The 23,601-nt window shown below is 33.7% G+C and overlaps 2 pseudogenes; both read left to right on the top strand.

Annotated features, from left to right (window-relative positions):
- Nucleotides 1-6,236: 6,236 nt before the first annotated feature.
- Nucleotides 6,237-13,085, top strand: LOC127149583 (ABC transporter C family member 2-like; annotated as a pseudogene).
- Nucleotides 13,086-19,944: 6,859 nt separating this feature from the next.
- Nucleotides 19,945-22,598, top strand: LOC127149582 (ABC transporter C family member 2-like; annotated as a pseudogene).
- The last annotated feature ends 1,003 nt before the right edge of the window (nucleotides 22,599-23,601 follow it).

Below are 23,601 nucleotides of genomic sequence, written 5' to 3'. Positions count from 1 at the left end.
TAGAAATCTGGAAATTTCAGAGAGTTGTTGAAATAGGATTTTATTTCTTAAGCTTTGTTTTCGTGAGCGACATCTTTAGTGCGACATGTTATGTATATCTTTAGAAAACCAAAATGTTTAGAGTTCTAATACTCGGTTGGGTTGTTGGCAGGCCGAGAAGAATTAAACGAAGCTTATAGACCAAGGATCTAACCCAAGACTGTGAGTGACAAAACCAATTTTGAAATATTTTCCATAACTGTTATTTATGATTGAATGCGTTGAATGTTTATTTCCGAAGCCATGAAAGGTATTTGAATTTCATGACTATTTTCAAGTATACGTTTGGAAACTAGATTTCTTAATGAAATTTATGCTAGCACGTGGATATTAAATGTTTGGAAAGTATTTAAACCACAATGTTTTAAGCAAAGCATGAATTAGTAAGAAGTTTTGTTTTAAGAACTACAGTTTTCCACGAAAGAGCTGAGTAAAGTTTGAGCTCTGTGTAAGATTTATAAGCAGGCATGTTTTAATATTTTTAGATGATTTATGAAATTTTCATTAACTACATGACTGAGATCTTAAGCATGAGGCTAGAGATTACCGTGTGCACACTGGTTAGATTCCGTTGTCGACACTGAGTGTACTCCGTAACAACATGCTGTCGTGACTGCTGGGCGGGCGCCACTACGACAAAGACATAGGGAGTGCTAGGTGGGTCCCACTACATCGTAGAGCTTGTAAGCCTTGTTGTACTAGGTGTACCCTACACAACGTAGATTTGTCATGTTAGTTAAAATATTTCGTTATACTTGATATGCCTTGCTAGATTTCAATGATGTATATGCTGAGTATTTGAGAAAGCTATTCTTACTACTATACATTTACATTTACGACTTGTATAAAAAGATTTATATGTGTAAAGCTTTCACGTGTTCTTATCTTTAAATTTATAGTTTTAAACTGAGTCACTCACTAAGCTTTATAGTTCACCCTTTCCAAAATGTTTTACCCATTTTCCAGGTAGAGATCGAGTTTCTAGTGCCTGACAGACTGTCTTAGTCTGCCGAAGCTCCGTTATCGATTACCAGTACGTGTTTCGAGTTGGGCATAGAGTCTGTTGTGTTATGATGCATATACAACCTTGTATGTTATAGATACTCCACAGTTTGTATAAGCTTTAGGAGCTGCAGTTGTGTAAATTTTTGTTGGTTATATTTTGATTAAGGTGTCTTTAGGTTTACTCCTGAAATCAGTAAATTCCGAGGTACACTTCATGTATGTGTATGATTAGTCTAGGATTCACTACGTTGTGTACATGTATAATAGTTTATATACTAGATTCGCAAGTTCATCTGATTAAAGTTTTAAGCAGAGTCGACAGATACAGGTAAAAAAAATCATTATCGATCGGCTTCACGCTGTCTTTCGGTCTAAGCTAGCAGGTAGTCCGGGAGGGGGTGTGACATTACATTCTCGAATCTCCTTGGACTAGACTAAAAATCCACTTTCAAACCTTTAAACTTCAAATTTAGATACTTAACCCCATGAGCTTCCAAGTTAGTTCAAATTCAACACATCTTTTATGTAGATATGATTTTTTAATCAATATTCATACTTTAGAGGTTTAGATCCATTAACAATCTCAATATGAAATTAACAAATAAATAACTTAGAAACTTACCTAAATTCATTTAAAATAACCTCAACCGTGTTGACCAATGCTTCCAAGTTTTGAATTGAACTTTCCCCTAAATGCTTTAGTCTAGGCTAAACATTCCACCCTTGAACCTTAAACTTCACATTAAACTCTTAACAAGATGAGGATCCAAACTACTTAATTGGTCTTGTATATTAATATGCTCTTAGTTGCAATATCAATAATATGAGAGATTTAGATCATTTAATAACAAACTCAACATCAAAGTAACAAATCAATAACTTAAGAGATTACCCCCACTTGTCCTAAACGATCTTAAGTGCTGTGAACAATGCTTCATAGTTCTCTAAAGTCCCCAATTTTTCATTCAAACATTATGGGTAATATCAAGTTCATGCTAAAACTAAATTGGTATTTAAGGACTATGAGAGAACTCATTAAATTTACCTAAACCTTAATGATACCTTGTCAAAATAGCCTTGACCGCACATTAACGGCTTTCTAAATTCAAATTTAGTACCTAAAACCATTTTATGTTTCAAAGCTTATAGAAGTAATGCCCAAGTGAACTCTAAAGTTAATGGAATGCCCATTTTCAACCCTTAACATTCAACTATAGGACTCGAGTATCATGGGTAATTCAATTTTAACATTTAAACTTAATGAGCATTCAAGAACTTTAAGAAAACTCAACGTAATTACTCCAAACTTTCCAAGAACTTAACAACGTAATCTAAACTTCAATGTTTAGTACCAAAACTACCATCAAACTTCAAAATCTATCATCCAACACCATGAGTTATTGAATATTATTGCCAAAATTAGATGGGTACTCAAGACCCACTACATAAAGCTTAGAATCTTACACAAGTTGTGCCAAAATGCCTAATTTCGACCTTTCGAATAGCTGAACAGTGACTCAAGCTCTTCTAAAACTTGAATCTAGCATCAAAAAGTAATGGGTAATGTTAAACTCAAGTCTAAACTTAATGGGTATTCAAAACCATCCAAAAAGATAACCCCGAACCATAAAGATCATACTCTAAGTGGTTTATTTGAATGAAGAACGGATACAAAAAGTGGCTAAAATCTCCCAATACTCCACATCTAACAACAAAATGTAATGGGTATTGCAAAATCAAAGTCGAAACTTAATGGGTATATGAAAATCTTCGACAAACCCAACTAAAATAAAGAAAAATTACCCAAAATCTTAGATCCGACGAGAAGGAGTTGGAAGAAACAATGTTAGTGGCGATTCAGCTCGTGGAATGACAACAAAAGTTAATTACATGTTGAACATCTTCGAAGATGACGAAACCCATGGAGAACAGACAGAACAACACCGATCAAGGTCGTCGGCTTGAAAACAATGTGAACAGTGACGACGCGGTATGCTGGTCGTCATCAGCAACAGAGGAGCTTTGTCAGCGCCAGCGAGTTATGTCGTTGTGGCTAGCGTCGCAACCCACGTGCATGGAAGATGGAAGAGCGTTGGTGTGTCATGTTTTCTAGAGAAAAAATGGAGGGTGAGTTTGATTTAGAAGAAGGATGGAGAAGAAGAAGACAACTTTTTTTTAAAAAAAATAAAAGTAACACTAATAATATAAGAAAGACCATCTTTCCCCTCACTTCAAATTAAACTTACCTTTTTGCTCTTAGTTTCCTTCTTTCAATATTCAAATTTTTCAAGTCTTATTCCAAACTAAATTTGTTCCAATTTCCTTATTTAAACAATTCAACCTTAAAAAATTGGCAATTAGATTTAAACTTGTTTTCACAACTTTGGAAATATTAATATAAATAAAAGAAGAATGGAACAAGGGCTTACATAACTTATATAAGTTTTTTCGAGTATAGCAGAACAGATTTGAATACCTTTATAGAAAATGAACGCTTCATTAATTTTAAAAGATATTTTAGACATTTGTTCAAAAATATAAGAGATAGATATTAAACTTCTTCTCATTTGAGGTACATACAAGACATTCTTAAGTATGACATATCTATCTTCAAAATACAACTTAAGATCTCCCACTGCTTCAGCTGAGACCATCTCTCCTGTTCCAACCTTGAGAGTGATCTCACCTTCTGAAAGCTTTTTCCAAGAACTATTTTCCTAAAATGAGAAATAAATATGGTTAGTGGCTCCTAAATCTAGTATCCAAATTGAATTTTCATATTCCTTTAAACATGTTTCAACAATTAGTAAATCATATTTACCTTGCGTCTCCTTCTTTGTCTTTTTCTCTACAAGGTACTTTAGGCAGTTCCTTAACAAGTGCCCGTTTTGGCCACAATGGTAATACTTACCTTTTTCTACATCTTTCTTTCCCTTGTTCTGTTTGGGAGTCTTTCCTTTTTCCTTCTTCTTTATTTAAGCATTAGGTTTTGAGGGTTCAACTTTGGTTTTAAAGGACGATCCTCTTGAAAACTTCCTTTTTACGGTAGCTACATTTGCTTCCACTTGCTACCTCTTACCCATGGTAAGGTTTTGGAATCGCAGGAGCTCGTTTAGAAGGGTTGTCAGATTAAACTCTATCTTGTTCAGAGACGCATTTGTCTGAAATGGTATGAAGCTCTTCGAAAGAGACTCTAAGATAAAACAAACTTGATTAGCCTCATCAATGGCACCACTATTTACTTCGGCGATGTTAAACTGCATCATCATGTCTAGGACATGTTCTCTAATTGAGGTCCCCTCGTTTATACGCTTAATGTAAATGCATTTGATTCCTCGTTCTTAGGGACCATTCTGGTTGCACAAACATTGCCTTTAATGAATCCATAATCTCTTTAGCCGTGGCTAAGGATTCATGTTTCTTTGCCAAAACTTCAAACATGCTGGTAAGAATGTAGACACGAGCTTTTTCATTAGCCTTTACCCATCGATCATATGCTTTTCAACTAGTTCGGTTAGAATTAGAGGTAGGGGTTTGAGGACATTCCTCCATTAAGACAAATCTTAAATTGTCAACCACTAATATTATGTTAAGATTTGATTTCCATGCCACATAATTATCGCCATTAAGTTTTTCGGAAGCTAAAAGTTGGACTATTGAGTTATTCATGTTGAAGAAACAAACATATTCTCTTTAGAAGAAAAACTATAATTCTCTATAAATCAATCTATTTTAGCAATTATTAATAATGTACCCTTCACTATTATGTTTTGCAACCATATTTCAAAAATTTAGAATAACCTCCACCGAAGGGTAGTTGTTTATTCCTCCCTTGAACCAAGACAATCTTGACTAGATGCTAACTCTAGAATAACTTTTTCTTCTTTATAGCATTTAGTCATCGCTTGTTTGGTCGAGAATGTACTAACAACTTAGTAATTCTTGTAAGTGTAACCCGCTATTTTTGGGTCTCAGAGATTAAAATCAATATGCTCCGAAAGTGGAAAGTCAATATGAAAACCAATCTAAGAAAACCTATCCATCTTTGGAATTTGCAGTGTTCCGAATCCTATACTAAAGGGAACGTCGCTCCAAGGCAGACTTGCAGACGCATTATAAGAATCTCACGGTGCGACCTAATGGAAAAGATCGTAGGATGTGTTGTCACATATCCCTCACCCACTTACTATGAACTATTTCCCCTATTCACCTTGTTATTGATCCATGCAAACACTCTTCGAAGGGAGTCCGCTCCTATGCACGGCCCAAAGCCCTGCATAGACCTCACGGTGTGAACTCTTAGGGATGCTAGAGTTAAAAATACATTATTTTTCTCTAGTTGAATTGTTCTATAACGGTTTTAAGTTTCTATTACTTTAGGATTATGTTTAGGCTAACTTAAACAAATCCTAAGTTTAGGTGAAACATTCGAGCGTAACTATTATACTAGATTTTAACCTACGATGTCTAGGTGATAAACCAGTTTTATTACCTCTGAACTCTCACGAATGCTCATAAAACTAGATTAACTAGGCTCAAGAACCGAATACGATCTCCAGGTAGCAGGTGTTCCATAAATCGTCAACTTAAGAACCTTCAACCTTAGTCATCTTATATGACTTGTTGACAAGATCGAATCAGGTGAGCCTCTTGTAACCAGTTTTTCGAGATATCTACCTAATTCTATGAAAAAGATGGGTGGTATGTTTGACCTAGGTGAACATGCAACTTATCTTTGTTATAGATTTTAAGAGTACTTGATTTTGTAACACTTATAGGAAAATGCCGCCAAGTAGAGGTGCTCGTAGGGGTGGTCGAGGAGGCCAAGGAAGAGGAGTAGGATGTGTCCAACCTGAAGTACAGCCTGTAGCTTAAGCTACCGACCCTGCTACACAAGTTACTCATGCGGACCTCGCTGCTATGGAACAGAGGTTCAGGGATTTGATTATCCAGATGTGGGAGCAGCAGCAGCCTGCCCCACCATCTCCTGCTCCGGCTCTAGTTGTACACCAGGGCTTATTGAATTAGTTGTCGACAGAGGCCAAACATTTGAGGGATGTCAGAAAGTACAACCCCACGATATTCGATAGGCCTTTGGAGGACCCCACCAAGGCTCAGATGTGGTTGTCTTCTTTGGAGACCATCGGTATATGAAGTACCCTGAGGATCAGAAAGTTCAGTGCGCCGTTTTCATGTTGACAGACAGAGGCATTGCCTGGTGGAAGACAGTAGAGAGGATGCTAGGGGGTGACGTGGGTCAGATCACTTGGGAACAGTTCATGGATAGTTTCTATGCGAAATTCTTCTATGCCAGTTTGCGAGATGGCAAGTGGCAAGAGTTCCTGAACTTTGAGCAGGATGATAGAACAGTGGAGCAGTATGATGCGGAGTTTGATATGTTGTCCCATTTCGCACCTGAGATGGTAGCGACCGAGGCTGCCAGAGCTGATAAGTTTGTCAGAGGTCTCCGGCTAGATATCCAGGGTCTTGTTCGAGCCTTATAACGACTAAGGAGACTGTTGATTAAACCTAAACTGTCTGACCAACTAAACTTAAAAACTGAGTCGTTAGCTTGGATGATATTGTGATGTGACTATTGTAGACGGTTTAGTATGGACTGAGGGGTAACAGTTAGCATTATCGATGGGGTAGTGTAGCTTGCAGGCACGGTGTCCTTCGGGATTCCTCGACTGATATGTGCATCCTTCAGGATCACTCAACTCATATGTGCATCATTCGGGATCACTAGACTGATTGATGTATCTGATGAGATCACTAGACTGATTGATGTGTGCATCCTACGGAGCCACTAGATTGTTTATGTAGGGTACTCCTTAATAGGAAGCTAACTGTATTACCCTAACGAGCCCAATAGTGGGTCCCTTACTGGGTATACTTTTATACTCACCCTTTTACTCTTTAACATTTTTAGGTAAGGGTAACCCGAGGGGCAGACCGGCGAGAGGCAAGAAGGATGCGTGAAGGCCATATGAACATGTCTACTTTTTGATGCTTTCGCTGAACGTATTTGTTATGTCTATTTCTTTTTAATTATTAAATGGAGTCATGGTTAGAACATCTGTTTTGCTGTTTTGTTTTGACGATTTCATGTACTATGGTTTTGGAACTTTTGGAAAGTGATCTAAAATAGGGTCCGAAACTGATTTTGTTATATTTTGAATGTTCTTAATGAATCGTAAACAGGTCTTTTATGAGTTTGTGTGATTTAATGTCGAGTCTTAGCAGTAAGTAGTAACCTCAGCTTAGTCCAGAAAGTTGAATCGTTACAACATCTCTTATACATGTAATGATTGTGCAAGACACGCGAAGTTTTGCTAGCATGTTATTGTTCAACACTCTGACACTTACAAAAAATGCGAAATGTAAGAAAAAGATCTCATATATGTAATTAATAGATTTATGATATTTTAAACCTAATTGCAATTTCTGGAAGTTGGTTTATTCTGTAAAGGTATCCTTTGGAGTTGAAATTGGTTAGTGAAAAAAGAAATAACATGATTTATTATAATAATAACGTTGATCACTTAATTAATTTAAGCAGAGTGAGAGGTTCACGTTGTCAAACATTAATTTGGAGATACCAATGGGTAGCTTAGTGGGAGTTGTTGGAAGTACAGGGGAAGGAAAGACATCACTACTATCAGCCATGCTTGGAGAACTTCCACCAGTACCTAGGGATGCGGATGCAAATGCTTCTGTTTTTATTCAAGGAGATGTTGCTTATGTTCCACAAGTTTCATGGATTTTTAATGCAACAGTAAGTATGAATATTATACAATAATTGATTACTAGCTTCTTCACTATTACTTTACTTTAATTGCATTGCTTATGCATTTTTAATTAATTTGTAGGTGCGTGAGAATATTTTATTTGGTTCTCCATTTGATTCTGCCAAATATGAAAAGACAATCGATATAACTGCATTACACCTTGACATTGACTTACTACCAGTAAGTTGTTTTCCATATTATTTATTTTTGAACAATACCTAGTTTTAATATATATACACATATTATCTATGTGACTATGATAGGAAATTAATTATTTATTTTGTTGTTAGGGTGGTGATCTTACTGAAATTGGAGAAAGAGGAGTGAATATCAGCGGTGGTCAAAAACAAAGAGTTTCATTGGCAAGGGCAGTCTACTCCAATTCTGATGTATACATTTTTTGATGATCCTTTTAGTGCTCTTGATGCTCATGTCGCTACTCAGGTATCCATAGCTAGCTAATACACCATACTAATATCACTAACTAGGATCCTTACAGAAACTTAATTAAGGTAAAAAGATGGAAATTACACATTGCTTTGCTTTGAAGTTTCCTTCCCTCATTTAAATCAAGGGTTTATATTTGGATTACTGTATGTATATATCGCGTACCTATTCTTTCATGTATTCCTCCTCTGTTTTTGGAGAGAAATTTTTAGTGTAATTTTGGATTTTCTTGTACTATATCATCAATAGATGCCCAATTGTGACCAGGTTTTTGAAAAATGCATTAACGGAGAATTAAGAGGGAAGACTAGAGTTGTTGTGACCAACCAACTACACTTTCTACCTCAATTTGACAAAATTATCCTCCTTCATGAAGGCATGGTGAAGGAGGAAGGAACGTATGAAGAACTAAAAGAAAACGGGAAGTTGTTCCAAACGCTAATGAAAAATGCAGGAGTATCAAAAGAAAGTGATGAAGTTTGGGAAGACGGAGAAACCAATGGTACTAAAAAATCATCATCAGGACTTCCACTTGCTAATAACGAGATCGAAAATGATTCTGTAGATGCTACTACATCACAATACCTTACTAGGCAACAAAACACTACTCTGATCATGCAAGAAGAATGAGAAACGGGCCTACTTGGTTGGAATATTGTACTTAGGTACATTTTTTCTTCTAAATCACCAATTACATATTATCCGGTTTTAATTTGTGTATATACGATCATTAATTTATTGCCGTCTCTAATTCCTTTTCTTTTGATTCCTTTCAGATACATGAAGGCATTAGGAGGTGTTTGGGTTGTTATTATACTCCTCGTGTATTTGGTTTTGTCAATCACTCTTACAATTCTTGAGAACCTATGGTTGAAGAAATGGACTGGCCAACGTAGCTTAGGACGAACTCAAACTTTATACAACAACGCCATATATGCCGTCTTGTTATTTAGTCTGGTACGTGTATAATCGATTAATATTTTTATGAGACACTTAATTATTACTCATTAAAAAGTATTACTCGTTGCAATTTTTTTTATTTATTTGTTTTCTTCATTTCCCACACAAAAGCTGACTCAATCCTACATACCTTTTCACTTTCTAATTTATATCATATGTAAGCTTAAACAACTTTTGTTATCAGGTATTGTAGAGACTACTATATTCTATATGGTTCATCACGTCGAGCCTACATGCAGCTAGAACGTTGCACGACCAAATGCTTTTGTCTACTATAAAAGCTCCAATGTTGTTCTTCAACATCAATCCTCTTGGGAGGATCGTCAATCGATTTTCGAAGGATATAGGGGAGATTGATAGAATCATTCCACAACGTCTCCATGTGCTTTTGGAGCAAATTTCATCTATCCTTTGTACTTTCATCTTGATTGGAATTTTGAGCACTCTATCGTTGTGTGCAATCTTTCCTCTTATCTTATGCTTTTATGTAGTCTATTTATACTACCAGGTAACCAACATGCATTTTCTATTTTATTATTATTCTTACAAGTAAATTAAATAACTAGTTAATTATTGTATAATACATCATTGTTGAGTTTTGACAAAATATTTGAAGTGTAATTCTCCTAAATCGAAAAAATTCAAGAAAGTGATGAGCTCTAAGTACTTTAGAAGAAGCACATGACTTTTGTTTTCAAATTGTTTTTTGTGTCGATTCTCTATTAATTGTTTACACTTTTTTGCTTATATTTATGTGTCAATTTCACAAACCGTTAATTTAAACCTATTTTTTTTTATTGTTTTTTTATGTAGAGGACATCTCGCGAAGTACGACGACTAGACTCGATAAGTAGATCTCCTGTTTATGCACAATTTACTGAAGCTCTAAATGGGGTATCAACCATTCGTGCATACAAAGCTTATGATAGGATTGTTGAAACCAATGGAAAATCTATGGACAACAACATTAGATTTAGCCTTGCGATGATAAGTGGAAACCAATGGCTAGCCATTCGCTTACAAACTGTGGGAGCTCTAATGATTTGGCTTACAACAACTTTTGCAGTGATGAGGAATAGCAAAGAAAAAAACCAACAAGCATTTGCAACCACCATGGGACTTCTAATTACAAATGTTTTAACTATTACTTCTTTGTTGACAAATGTACTCACACTTGGAAGTATGGTTGAAAATAGTTTAAACTCGGTCGAGCGCGTTGGGAGCTATATAGATTTAGCTTCGGAAGCACCATCAATTATCGAGAGCAATCGACCGCCCTCGGGATGGCCTTCGTTTGGAGTTATAAAATTTGATAGTGTTGTTTTACGCTATAGACCCGAACTCCCACCCGTCTTGCATGGGATCTCTTTTAGTGTTCTTTCTAAGGAAAAGGTTGGAATAGTTGGACGGACTGGGGCTGGAAAATCAAGCATACTTAATGCTTTATTTCGTATTGTTGAACTAGATACAGGAAGAATATTCATTGATGGTTTGGACATTGCAAAATTTGGATTGTGGGATTTGAGAAAAGTTGTTGGGATTATACCACAGTCACCTGTTCTTTTTTCAGGTAAAGGATGTGATCATATTTAATCATCTTGGTTTCTTAGGTCCCGTTTGGGTAAGCCTGATTGGTTTTTGTAAATTTAGTTTTTTTAACACCTCTTTCACCCTGGTGTTTCTGGCTTAGATACGTTCTTTTTACTGATGTTTTAAAATATTAGCACAAGTATTCAAAATTAAAATAAATAGGTAGTTTTTAAAAGTTTGCTTTTGTTTTTAGAACTTTAGTTAAGAATAATTCAATTATTGTACTTAAGAAAGATAAAGGTCATAGTAAAAAATGAAGAGAAAATAGTCTTAGTTTTTAAAAACCAAAAACATAAGAAAGATAAAGGGTTAACAAATTGGGTTATAGTTACAGCGTATTCTTCCGTTTTTCTCATTGTATTGTTTTGTTTTATGTAGGAAGTGTTAGGTTTAATCTAGATCCATTCCAAGAACACGCTGACTTTGATCTTTGGGAAGTTCTTGAGAGGACACATTTAATGGATGTCATAAGGAGGAATACGTTGGGCTTGGATGCTGAGGTATGTTTCATTTCGATCGACTTTTGTGAGAAATAGTTTATGTGTGGAATTTGATAGTAGTTTAAGTCATATGATTCTTTATTTAAATTCTTTGTTCAATTTGATAGTCTTTTTTAGAAGATTGCCTTAGACTTTGGTTTGTTTTGTAATATGTGAAATTGATTTGCTGGAAACTTTGCTCCATTTTTTTGGATTCTTTGTATTGATTTCTTAATATTATGATATATGCATGCAACTTTGTAACTAAAAATATTAGAGCTGAGTTATAATTAATCTGGTTGAGAGGCTATTTCTTCCCCATTTTCTGCTCTCAAACTGTTGTATTGAATTAATGAATTGTTTATAGCTCGGCCTTTGATAGCATTGTTGTTCGTAATCTTGCTAAGTGAAACACACTTCGGTCTTGTCAAATATATTTGAATAACTTCTTTAGATATTTATCAAGATTACAACTACCGTTCTTTAGGTTTAGACACTTTTAAATTAGAAACAAATTAAAAGAAAGTGTGCATACAAAATAAAATACGCATCCCTTATACCTGAAGTGATTGTGCACGACACCCAAGTTTTGCTGGCATGTTTTTGTTTAACACTCCGACACTTGTTGGAACACATATCAAACACTTGGTCTTTTTGTCAACAAAAAATACCTTCTCATTAATATAATAATAAATAGAAATATAAATACACAAAGGATACAAACTTCAAAGGAAAGAGAATAAGGAAAAAACACAAACAAACAAAATACAACCAAATAGATCATATTAGATTGGATGGACACGTTTTAGAACACAATAGAAGTTAGACAAAAATTATATAAAGTCAATATAGGTCCAATATAATGTTTATCCGACACATATTAATATACTAGTTAAGTATATTAAACAAACTCATTTTGTAGAGTTAGCATAGGATGGACACTTTTTAGAACACAATATAATGTTTATAACAAACTCATTTAGTATATTAAACATATTCATTTTGAAATGCTTGTATAAATATGATATATACTTTTAATAAATGTGTTCTTGGTATGGCGCCATATTCTAAAATATTTATTAAGAAAACGATCTGCATGTATCACACCATGTTCGTATCGGCCCATATCCATCTCTATTCAGAATTATATATGTTAAACTTATTTAAGTTTTTATAGGTTTTAGAGGGTGGACAGAATTTTAGTGTTGGGCAAAGGCAACTATTAAGCCTTGCTAGAGCACTTCTTCGACGATCAAAAATACTTGTTCTTGATGAAGCAACTGCGGCGGTTGATGTACAAACTGATGCCTTAATTCAGAAAACTAGATTAAATACCATCATAGACTGTGATCGAATTCTTCTACTTGAGTTTGGACAGGTAAAGGATTTTTTTTTTTTTTTACTTTCAATAATCATTCAAACGATCCACTTAATTACTCTTATTAATATTCTAGTTTTTTTCAACATGAGCTTAACTCAATTGGTATTTGTATGTACCACTTATTTTAATACCTGTTTAAAATTATAGATTCTAGTTTTGTTTGAGTTGTATTATATCTTTTTGTATCTTTGTACTACAAAAAAGCATTAGTTTCTTATTCTTTGCGTTTTTACATAATAGGTGTTGGAGTACGACACTCCAGAACAACTTTTATCGAATCAAGAAAGTGGTTTTTCAAAGATTGTTCAAAGTACAGGAGTTACCAATGCCCAATACTTGCACAAATTAGTATTTGAAGGTCAAGACAACATAGAAACAAGCAAGGAAATGTGAACATATATCATATATAATAATGTAATTAAATTCTTCTTAATTAGAATCGAATTATTGTATTGTGAACAAATATCATATATATTAATGTAATTAAATTCTTCTTAATTAGAGTCAAATTTTTGTATTTCCCGACGGTTAGACGTTGTTATAAGTCTTTAATTAATTCATAGTATGAGTTACAAGTTTAATTATGTGTTGATGTAACGACCCAACTTTCCGAACTAAGCTGAGGTCACTACTTACTGCTAAGACTCGACAGTAAAACCCACAAACTCATAAAGACCTATTTACGATTCATTAAAATATTCAAAATGTAACAAAAACAGTTTCGGGCCCTATTTTAGATCACTTTCCAAAAGTTCCAAAACATAGTCCATGAAGTCATCAAAACAAAACAGCAAAACAGATGTTCTAACCATGACTCCATTTAATAATTAAAAAGAAATAGAAATAACAAATACATTAAGCGGAAGCATAAAAAAACTAGACATGTTCATATGACCTTCAAGCATCCTTCTTGCCTCTCGCCGGTCTGCCCCTCGCGTTACCTTTACCTGAAAAAAAAAATTAAAGAGGAAAGGGTGAGTATAGAATATACCCAGAAAGGGACCCACTACTGGGCCTGTTAGGGTAATAACAGTTAGCTTCCTATTAAGGGGTACCCTATATAAACAGTCAAGTGGTTCTGTAGAACGCACACATCAATCAGACTAGTGATCCCGTTGGATACACATATCAGTCTAGTGATTCCGAAGGATACAAGTATCAATCTAGTGATCCCGAAGGATGCACATATCAGTCGAGTGATCTCGAAGGATGGACATATCAGTCGAGGAATCCCGAAGGATGTCGTACCTGCAAGGTACACTACCCCATAGATAAAGCTAACTGTTACCCCTCAGTCCATACTAAACCGTCTACAACAGTCACATCACAATATCGTTCAAGCTAATGGCTCAGTTTATAAGCTTAGTCAGTCAAACAGTTTAGGTTTAGTCAACAGTCTCATCAGTCGCTATACATATATCTAACCCACACGATACTGTCATCTTATCTAAGCCCTGTCAACGAATCAATCATCGCTAAGTAAATACACCTGACAATCATTTCGTCTCAGTCCAAATGCTACCATATCTACAAGTAAACTATATTATGCATAACGTCTATATAATGCTTAACGTTCCTATTCAGTCTACAGCACAGTCCATCAGCAAATACACAAATTTACACATGAGGTTGCCGAACCCTTAGTCCATCAACGACATAACTCGATAATAAGCAGCCCAACAACATACTTCAACTATATATATAACATCAAGATTTTCATAATCCATCGACATTATTATTTCAGTTAACAGCACGACCCATCAACATAACTAAATTACAAAGAACATACGAGCATCTGTACTCCATCGGCAGAAGATCCCATTCACATATATATGTATATAAGCTACTATTAACAATCATGTCACCAAGAGTGCATACTAGTGATGTTTTCTAAGCATACATGCAACAGTCAATTCAGTACAGATGCTATTGTATAATCTTCATATGGGTTACTATGTTTCTAGTCTCGGTCTGGGGTCCAGTAGTAAGAAATCTCTTACCTGAGATGTAGCTAAAATTCTTGTTCAAGTTAGTGTCCAAATGAATCCACATAAACACAAATATAAGAATTTAAATGATGACACCATCAAAATCTATATTTAAAACGCTCAAGGCAACATCCACAGACTTACCCAAGTAGAGGAGAGTTGACTCCAAACTACTAGGGGTGTACATAAGCCGGGTTGGGCTGGGTTGGAGAAAAAATGTGGACCAACCCAAAGTGACCGGGTTGGCAAAATTTGAACCCTATCGGTTCAATATTCAAGGGTCAACCCAACCCAACCCAACCCTAAAAATTCGGGTTGGGTCGGGTTGGTCTTTTTTTTTAATTATATTGTATTTTAAAATTTTATATTGGTAAGAATTTAATTTTCACCATTTTCATAGTCTTTCAACCCAAATTTTCATATTCTTTTCAAATTTGAAGTCTACAATAATATTCATTCAAAAGTTCACAATCATTAAAAAAAATTAATCACACAAAATAGCAATGTCCATTAAAATTTAAAAATACATTCAAAAATTCAAAATCATACAAAAATTAATAATCACATGAAATAGGAATATCAATAATGTCTAATAATGTCCATTCAAATTGAAAAATGATTCAAAAGTTCAAAATTAAATAATGTCTACTAAAAATACATTAATATGTTCAAGGTTCAATAAAAAAACTATTCCAATTTGGCCTCCACAATGTGCCACGACAATGATGATTTTGGGTGATGGTTCTTCTGAAAAAATTATTTCAATTTTTTCTTCTCTTCAAGATATAGTTGATATATATCTCTAGCTATTGTTACTCTCGATGGAACATCAAACTTAGGACATGCAATACTACAAAAGTGTCTAAAACCCTTACTCTCAACAAATCTAAATGACAACTCATTCATAATTATCATCTTAGCACATGCTAGTCTACATGCTGATTGGCTAAACAATGTAGTCACAAAATTACTAGCATTGGCTCCCTTCCCATCATTTTTAGGTACAAGAGTTAAGGTGGTTTGTTCTTTATTTTCTTCTCTGTATAGGTACTTTTTACATTGATTTCTTAAATGCTTCCACAAAGTGCTAGTTCCACAACTATTACTATCACATGCATAATCCTTGCTACAATAGTTACACTTGCACCTAGCTCCGTCTTTAGCACTTGCTTCCATTTTTGTGAAATGATCCCACACGGAAGAAGTTTGTTGATTAGGTCTCTTTCTTTTAGACTTGGGAGGTAGAGGTGGTACATGTTGTGTAGTTTGGCTTGTATTAGGAGGGGGAGGAGGAAGGGGAGAAGGCATTTCATTGTTACCAGTAGCACTCGCATTCTCACTACTGCTATCCATCTATATAAAAATAAATGAAATCAGCATCTAATTAACATTCCAATTAAACTTTAAACATCAACATACACCAATTAAATATATACATATGTAATTCCAACACCAACATATAATGAAAAGAAAGTGTTAACCATCAAAATATTTAACTTACCGTAAAGTTAAACAAGGGTGATTCCGCAGTATCTGAAACCGTGTCCGTGGTGACGAGTTTTAAAGAAACTCAAATATAAATATTTGAGACACTGTTAAAAGAAAGTGAAAAAAAAAGTATTATAGCTAGGATCAATCAAATATGAAAACCTCGAGTTATAAGAAAGTCATAGCTTAAGACAAAGTTCCTAATTTAGGGACCAAAATGATTAAGATACACAATAATCAATATAACCATGGACCAAAATGACTCCTCAAATTTATATAAGCATTAGAACTTAAAACTTACATGATTGTATAACTATCCAACTAAACCCGTAATTTTTAGATGAATTTATAATGACACACAACCTTTTGGCACCTCTCCAATTGATAAAATACAGTACTTTAGTTAATTTAATAATGATGTTCTGCATTTAGAAGGTGACCAAAATTAGTGTTTCCGAGATGCATACAGGCAGGCCTTCTCATCACTCACTCAGCAACAAACAGCAATGTAACAATACAAGAATGGGACTTTGGACTATATATCAATTAACCCAAAATCTTACTCTTTAATTGAAAAAGAAAAATAGAGTCAAAGACAGTAAATCTTCTACCTTCGTTATCCCCCAAACCACTATTTTATAAACACTTCTAAATATTCAATTCCACACAGTACTCTCATAAGTCATAAGCCACCCCTCAAATAAAATCATCTACAAAGGATTTTTCTATGTGTGATTAGAATTAATAAGCTGAAAATAATAATAATAATACAGACTGAGGTTTGGACAAAATATTGCAGTATTTTTCAAAGCAAAAAAAAAACAATTAGAAAAAAAAATGAAAGTTAGGTCAGATGGGAACAATGAACAAACCTTGTACAAAACAAGATGAAGAACCCGACAAAGCAAGATGAAGAACCCAGAATGTGAAGTCCGTATAACTTGCGATCTGAATGTGCAGTTGAACTTGCAATTGGAAAGCCATCGGAATGTGTCGTGTCGTCGAACTTAAATGTGCAAAGGCTGCCGGAATGTAAGGGTCGCCGAAATCTTAACGGCTATCGCCGAAGGGATTACGAAATGTGTCGAACTGTCGAAGGGATTGAATGCGCTAAAAGGGGATGGGGCGACGACGAACGCGAAACAAAATGGAACGCTCAACGCTGAAATGGAAATGGAAATGTTAATTTAGGTTTTTTTTTTCTATATATATATATATATATATATATATATATATATATATATATATATATATATATATATATATATATATATATACCCCTAAAACGGGTTGGGTTGGGTCAACCCGGCCCTTAATTTCCCAACCCGATAACTCGACCCATCTTTTTTTTTTTTCAATTTTTTAACCCAACCCAACCCAAAACATAATTTAACCCAACCCAACCCTTACGGTTTGGGTTGGGTAGTCCAGGTTGGTCGGGTTACGGAATTTTTTGAATACCCCTACAAACTACACTTGCCGTAAAACCCAAGAATTAGAGCGTCACCTCTTTAAACACCTTCAAGGATCAAAAGATAACCCAACCAATAAGTCCAAAATTTTGTTCCAACATTTATACTCGAATCAGCTATAGATAACGTTAGGAACTCATTAAATTGTCCTTACCAAAACTCAGTGGGACTCAGCGCGGATGGAAATGGCTTAAGTGGCTCGGTGAACAGAGATCGGCTTGGAAAATCGGCTTGGGTTGGGAGGAAAATCGGCTCGGGTCGGCTCAAGTCAGCTCGGCTCGACTCGGTTCGTGGCTCGACTCGTCTCGATTTGGCTTAGTTTACGGCTCGACTCTGCTCGGACGGTTTGGCTTCACGCGGCTTGAAGAAATCAGGTGTTGAGTCGGTTTGGGCGCGACGCGAACCGTTTGAAATAGGCGTACATGAACCGCTGGCTTTCGAGGGAACGATGACAAGCGAAGAAGCAGCGGCTGATTGATGCACGGACAGTGAAGAACGACAAGGATGGAGACGGAGGAGCCAACGACACGTTCGACTGAGGGCAGCAACAGCTGACAGATGACTGTGCTTCAAGGAGAGACGACGAGCGGCGACAGATCTGGCTTCGCGTCTTCGCGGCTGTGATGGTTGAAGAAGGGGAAGAAAAAGGTTGAAGGCGACCGGCGACTGGGTAACTCTGGATGGGTGACGCGAGGTGGTCTTCAGCGTGCTTGAACGGGGAAGAACGAAGATGGGGGCTAGGGTGACTGTTGTTGGCTGTGGAAGGAGAAGAAAAAGAAGGGGGGTCGTGCTGCGCGCGTGGAGAGGAAGGAGATTTAGGTTTTATTTTAATACATACATATATATATATATATATATATATATTAAATAATAATAATAATAATAATAATATAAAATTCATATTATATTATTATTTGATTAGTTTATATTATATCATATTATTAAAATTTACACCCTTTATTTTCTTTTTCTTTTCTCTTCTAAACTAAATAAATTTTAAAACACAATTTTTTTATTCTCAAAATTAATATAAAATGTTAAAAATTTACCTAAAAATTTGGGGCGTTACGGTTGATCTATAAACTTTGAAAAATAATACGGGAACTTACACTTATGGCAAATATAAAATTAAAATTGAGCTCATGACTCAACACTACTTGAAAATTGCATGAATGAAAATTTAAAAGTCCAACCCAAATGAAAAATTATCGGATTACCAAAATGTCCGCACAGTAAAAAATGCTTCCTAAATTGGATATTGTTAGAATATCAGTGGGCCAATCTTAGGAAGTGTACAAAATATTTTATTAAACGAACGTTCTTAGTGTAAAAGATATTCTTTTAATTAAAAGTTTATCTCAAGATATTATCTTTGAAAGATTTGGTGGCTCAAGATTTTGTCTTCCCTTTTGTAGAAAATAGCAGTATCTAGGGTTCCTATTTATTTTGTGTTCATCGGCATTTTGGTGAGTATGCAGAAAATTGAAGGGCGATTCGTATCCTTATGAAGCAATTGAACATGATTCAGATTCAAATTGAAATTATTGTGCCTAGTAGTATTCATGATTCAGATTGCTTTTAATTGTTGTGATTTAGCTTCAGAAGCATCATTAATTATTTGAGAGTAATCGGCCACCCTTGCGATGGCCTTTGTCTGGACTTATAAAATTTGATAGTGTTGTATACACTATAGACCCGAGCTCCGACCCGTCTTGCATGGATCCCTTTTAGTGTTTTTTCTAATAAAAAGGTTGGAATAGTCGGACGGATTGGGGCTGGAAAATCAAGCATACTTAATGCTTTATTTCGTATTGTTGAACTAGAAACAGAAAGAATATTCATTGATGGTTTTGATATTGCAAAATTTGGATTGTGGGATTTGAGAAAAGTTGTTGGGATTATAGCAGTCACTTTTTCTTTTTTCAGGTAAAGGGTGACCATATTTAATCATTTTGGTTTCTTAGGTCCCGTTTGGGTAAGCCTGATTGGTTTTTGTAAATTTAGTTTTTTTAACACTTCTTTCACTTGGGAGTTTTTGGCTTAGATATGTTCTTTTTACTGATGTTTTAAAAAATTAGTACAAGTATTCAAAATTAAAATAAAAAGGTTGTTTTTAAAAGTTTTGCTTATATTTTTAGAACTTTAGTCAAGAAGAATTCATTTATTGTACATAATAAAAGTCATGGAAAAAAATGAGGAGGAAATAGTCTTAGTTTTTAAAAACCAAAAACTTAAGAAAGATAAAGGGTTAACAAATTGGGTTATAGTTATAGCGTTTTTTTTTTTTTTCGTTTTTCTCATTGTATGGTTTTGTTTTATGTAGGAAGTGTTAGGTTTAATCTAGATCCATTCCAAGAACACACGGACGTTGATCTTTGGGAAGTTCGTGAGAGGGAACACTTAAAGGATTTCATAAGAACGAATACGTTGGGCTTGGATGCTGAGGTATGTTTCATTTCGCTCGACTTTTATGAAAAATAATTTATGTGTGTGGAATTTGATAGTAGTTTAAGTCAGATGATTCTTTTTATTTAAATTCTTTGGTCAATTTGATAGTTTAACTTTTTCAGAAGATTGCCTTAGACTTTGGTTTGTATTGTAACATGTGAAATTGATTTGCTGGAAACTTTGCTCCATTTTAATTTGTTGGATTCTTTGTATTGATTTATATAATAATATTAATGTTGAAAAGAAAAAGGAAATTTTGATTTGGATCTTTCTTGTATGTAACAAGTAGTAAAAACAACATTTGATTATGTACCCATTTTTATGAAATATTGCAAATATATAAATTTTTTGTTTTTAATTTTTATAAAAAGGAAAAAAAAAACTTATTGACCCATTAATTTGGTAGGACAGCTTTCAATTTATTATACTAAATTAAATTTCAACACAGTTTGGGATGAGCTTTATTTCCTTGATTAAATTTTTGCCTTCAATAATTTTTTGGATCGACATTATTTCCTTAATTAAATTTTTTTAGTAAACTTGCAAACTGGATTTGGGATGGCCATATTGTAAGGAAAGAATATATGGACAAATTTAGTAATAATTGATTTTTGTGATTGCATTTCAAGGGAGATTTATTTTTAATAATGTATTTTTAAAAACTATTGTCAAAAATTAGGTAGAAGGCAGACTATGGACAAAAATAGAGTGATTTGGGCAAAATTGTGTACCAACTTTACTTGGAGGTCGTAGACGGGATCCACGACTTCAATCCGTGAACCTCAGAGTTTTGTTTTCTCACATTATTTAATATATATAGATATATAATTTTAATATTTAATATAGTGTGGATCCCACACCTTTTTAACATATTTAATATATATATATATAAATTTAATATTTAATAAATTGTGGACCCTACCCCTTTTATATATATATAATAATTAATATATATATTAAATATTCAAAATTTCAAATTTCAATTTTAGAAAATATATTTCTTATAAAATATTTTTTCAAATTCCAATTTTTAATTTTTAAAAATTAATTTTCTCATTAATTATCTTTTCAAATTTCAAATATCAATCTTCAATTTTTTTAAAAAAAGATATATATTAACAAAATATATTATTAAATATTTAAATCTCCAAATTTCAAATTTAAAATATATATTTTCTTATTAAATATTTCAAAATTCTAATTTTCAATTTTAAAAAATGATCTTTCCAATTTTCAAATTCCAATATCTATAAATTCTTATATATTTTCGATCTCCAAATATATTTTTGAAAATTATAATTTGGAGATTTAAATATTTAATAACATATTTTGTTAATATATATCTTTTTTAAAAAAATTGAAGATTGGTATTTGAAATTTGGAAAGATAATTAATGAAAAAAATTATTTTTAAAAATTGAAAATTGGAATTTGAAAAAATATTTAATAAGAAAGTTATTTTTTAAAATTGAAATTTGAAAATTTAATATAAATATATTAATTATCTTAACAATAAAATGTGGGGTCCACAATATTTAAATATTAAATATATATATACTAAATATTTTAAAAGGGTGTGGGGTCTACGATATATTAAATATTAAAATATATATATATACATAAATTAAATAAAAAAATGAAGTTGTTAAAATCTTAGAACATATATTAGGAAGGTTATGATAGGGGTTGCTAGACCTCTATACGTCGAAATTAATTACACAAATCCATAACACAGATTAATTATATTAGAGAAACTCTGATAAGAACGCAAGTATTGAAATATAATTGTTTGCACTTTTTTACTTATATTTATGTTTCAATTTCACAAACCGTTAATTTAGACCTATTTTTTATTCTTTTCTTTTTTTTTATGTAGAGGACATCTCAAGAAGTATGATGACTAGACTCGATAAGTAGATCTCCCATTTACGCACAATTTATCGAAGCTCTAAATGGTGTATCAACCATTCGTGCATACAAAGCTTATGATAGGATTGTTGAAACCAATGGAAAATCTATGGACAATAACATTAAGATTTAGCCTTGTGATGATAAGTGGAAACCAATGGCTAGCCATTCGCTTACAAACTGTGGGAGCTCTAATGATTTGGCTTACAGCAACTTTTGCAGTGATGGGGAATAGCAAAGAAAAAACCAACAAGCATTTGCATCCACCATGGACTTCTAATTACAAATGTTTTAACTATTACTTCTTTGTTGACAGATGTACTCACACTTGGAAGTATGTTTGAAAATAGTTTAAACTCGGTCAAGCGCATTGGGAGGTATATAGATTTAGCTTCGGAAGCACCATCAATTATCGAGAGCAATCGACCGCCGTCGGGATGGCCTTCGTTTGGAGTTATAAAATTTTATAGTGTTGTATTACGCTATAGACTCGAGCTCCGACTCGTCTTCATGGGATCTCTTTTAGTGTTTTTTGTAATGAAAAATGTTGGAATCGTTGGATGGGCTGGGGCTGGAAAATCAAGCATAGTTAATGCTACTTAATGCTCTATTTCGGATTGTTGAACTAGAAATAGGAAGAATATTCATTGATGGTTTGGATATTGCAAAATTTGAATTGTGGGATTTGAGAAAAGTTGTTGGGATTATGCCAATCACCTGTTCTTTTTTTCAGGTAAAGGATGTGATCATATTTAATCATCTTGGTTTCTTAGGTCTCGTTCGGATAAGTCTAATTGGTTTTTGTAAATTTAGTTTTGTTAACACATCTTTCACCCGTGAGTTTCTGGCTTAGACATATTCTTTTTACTGATGTTTTAAAAAATTAGTACAAGTATTCAAAATTAAAATAAAAAGATAGTTTTTAAAAGTTTGCTTATATTTTTAGAACTTTACTTAAGAATAATACAATTATTGTACTTAAGAAAGATAAAGGTCATGGTAAAAAATGAAGAGAAAATAGTCTCAATTCTTAAAAACCAAAAACTTAAGAAAGATAAAGGGTTAACCAATTGGGTTATAGTTATAGCGTTTTCTTTCATTTTTCTCATTGTATTGTTTTGTTTTATGTAGGAAGTGTTAGGTTTAATCTAGATCCATTCCAAGAACACGCTGACATTAATCTTTGTTTTACGTTGTGCTTGGATGTTGAGGTATGTTTCATTGCGATCGACTTTTGTGAGAAATAATTTATGTGTGGAATTTGATAGCAGTCTAAGTTGGATGATTGTTTATTTAAATTTTTTGGTCAATTTGATAGTCTAACTTTTTCCTAAGATTGCCTTAGGCTTTGGTTTGTTTTGTAACTTGTAAAATTGATTTGCCGGAAACTTTGCTCCATTTTGTTGGATTCTTTGTATTGAATTCTTAATATTAGGATATATGCATGAAACTTTGTAACTAAAATTATTAGAGTTGGGTTATAATTAATCTGGTTGAGAGGCCGTTTCTTCCCCATTTTCTGCTCTCAAGCTGTCGAATTGAATCAACGAATTGATTGTAGCTCGGCCTTTGATAGCATTGTAATTCATAATTCTTTGCATTTTCT

Source organism: Cucumis melo, chromosome 5, assembly GCF_025177605.1.
Source record: "Cucumis melo cultivar AY chromosome 5, USDA_Cmelo_AY_1.0, whole genome shotgun sequence".
Classification (NCBI taxonomy): Eukaryota; Viridiplantae; Streptophyta; class Magnoliopsida; order Cucurbitales; family Cucurbitaceae; genus Cucumis; species Cucumis melo.
The sequence above is the reverse complement of the archived record's forward strand: the minus strand, read 5'-3'. Positions and strand labels throughout refer to the sequence as shown.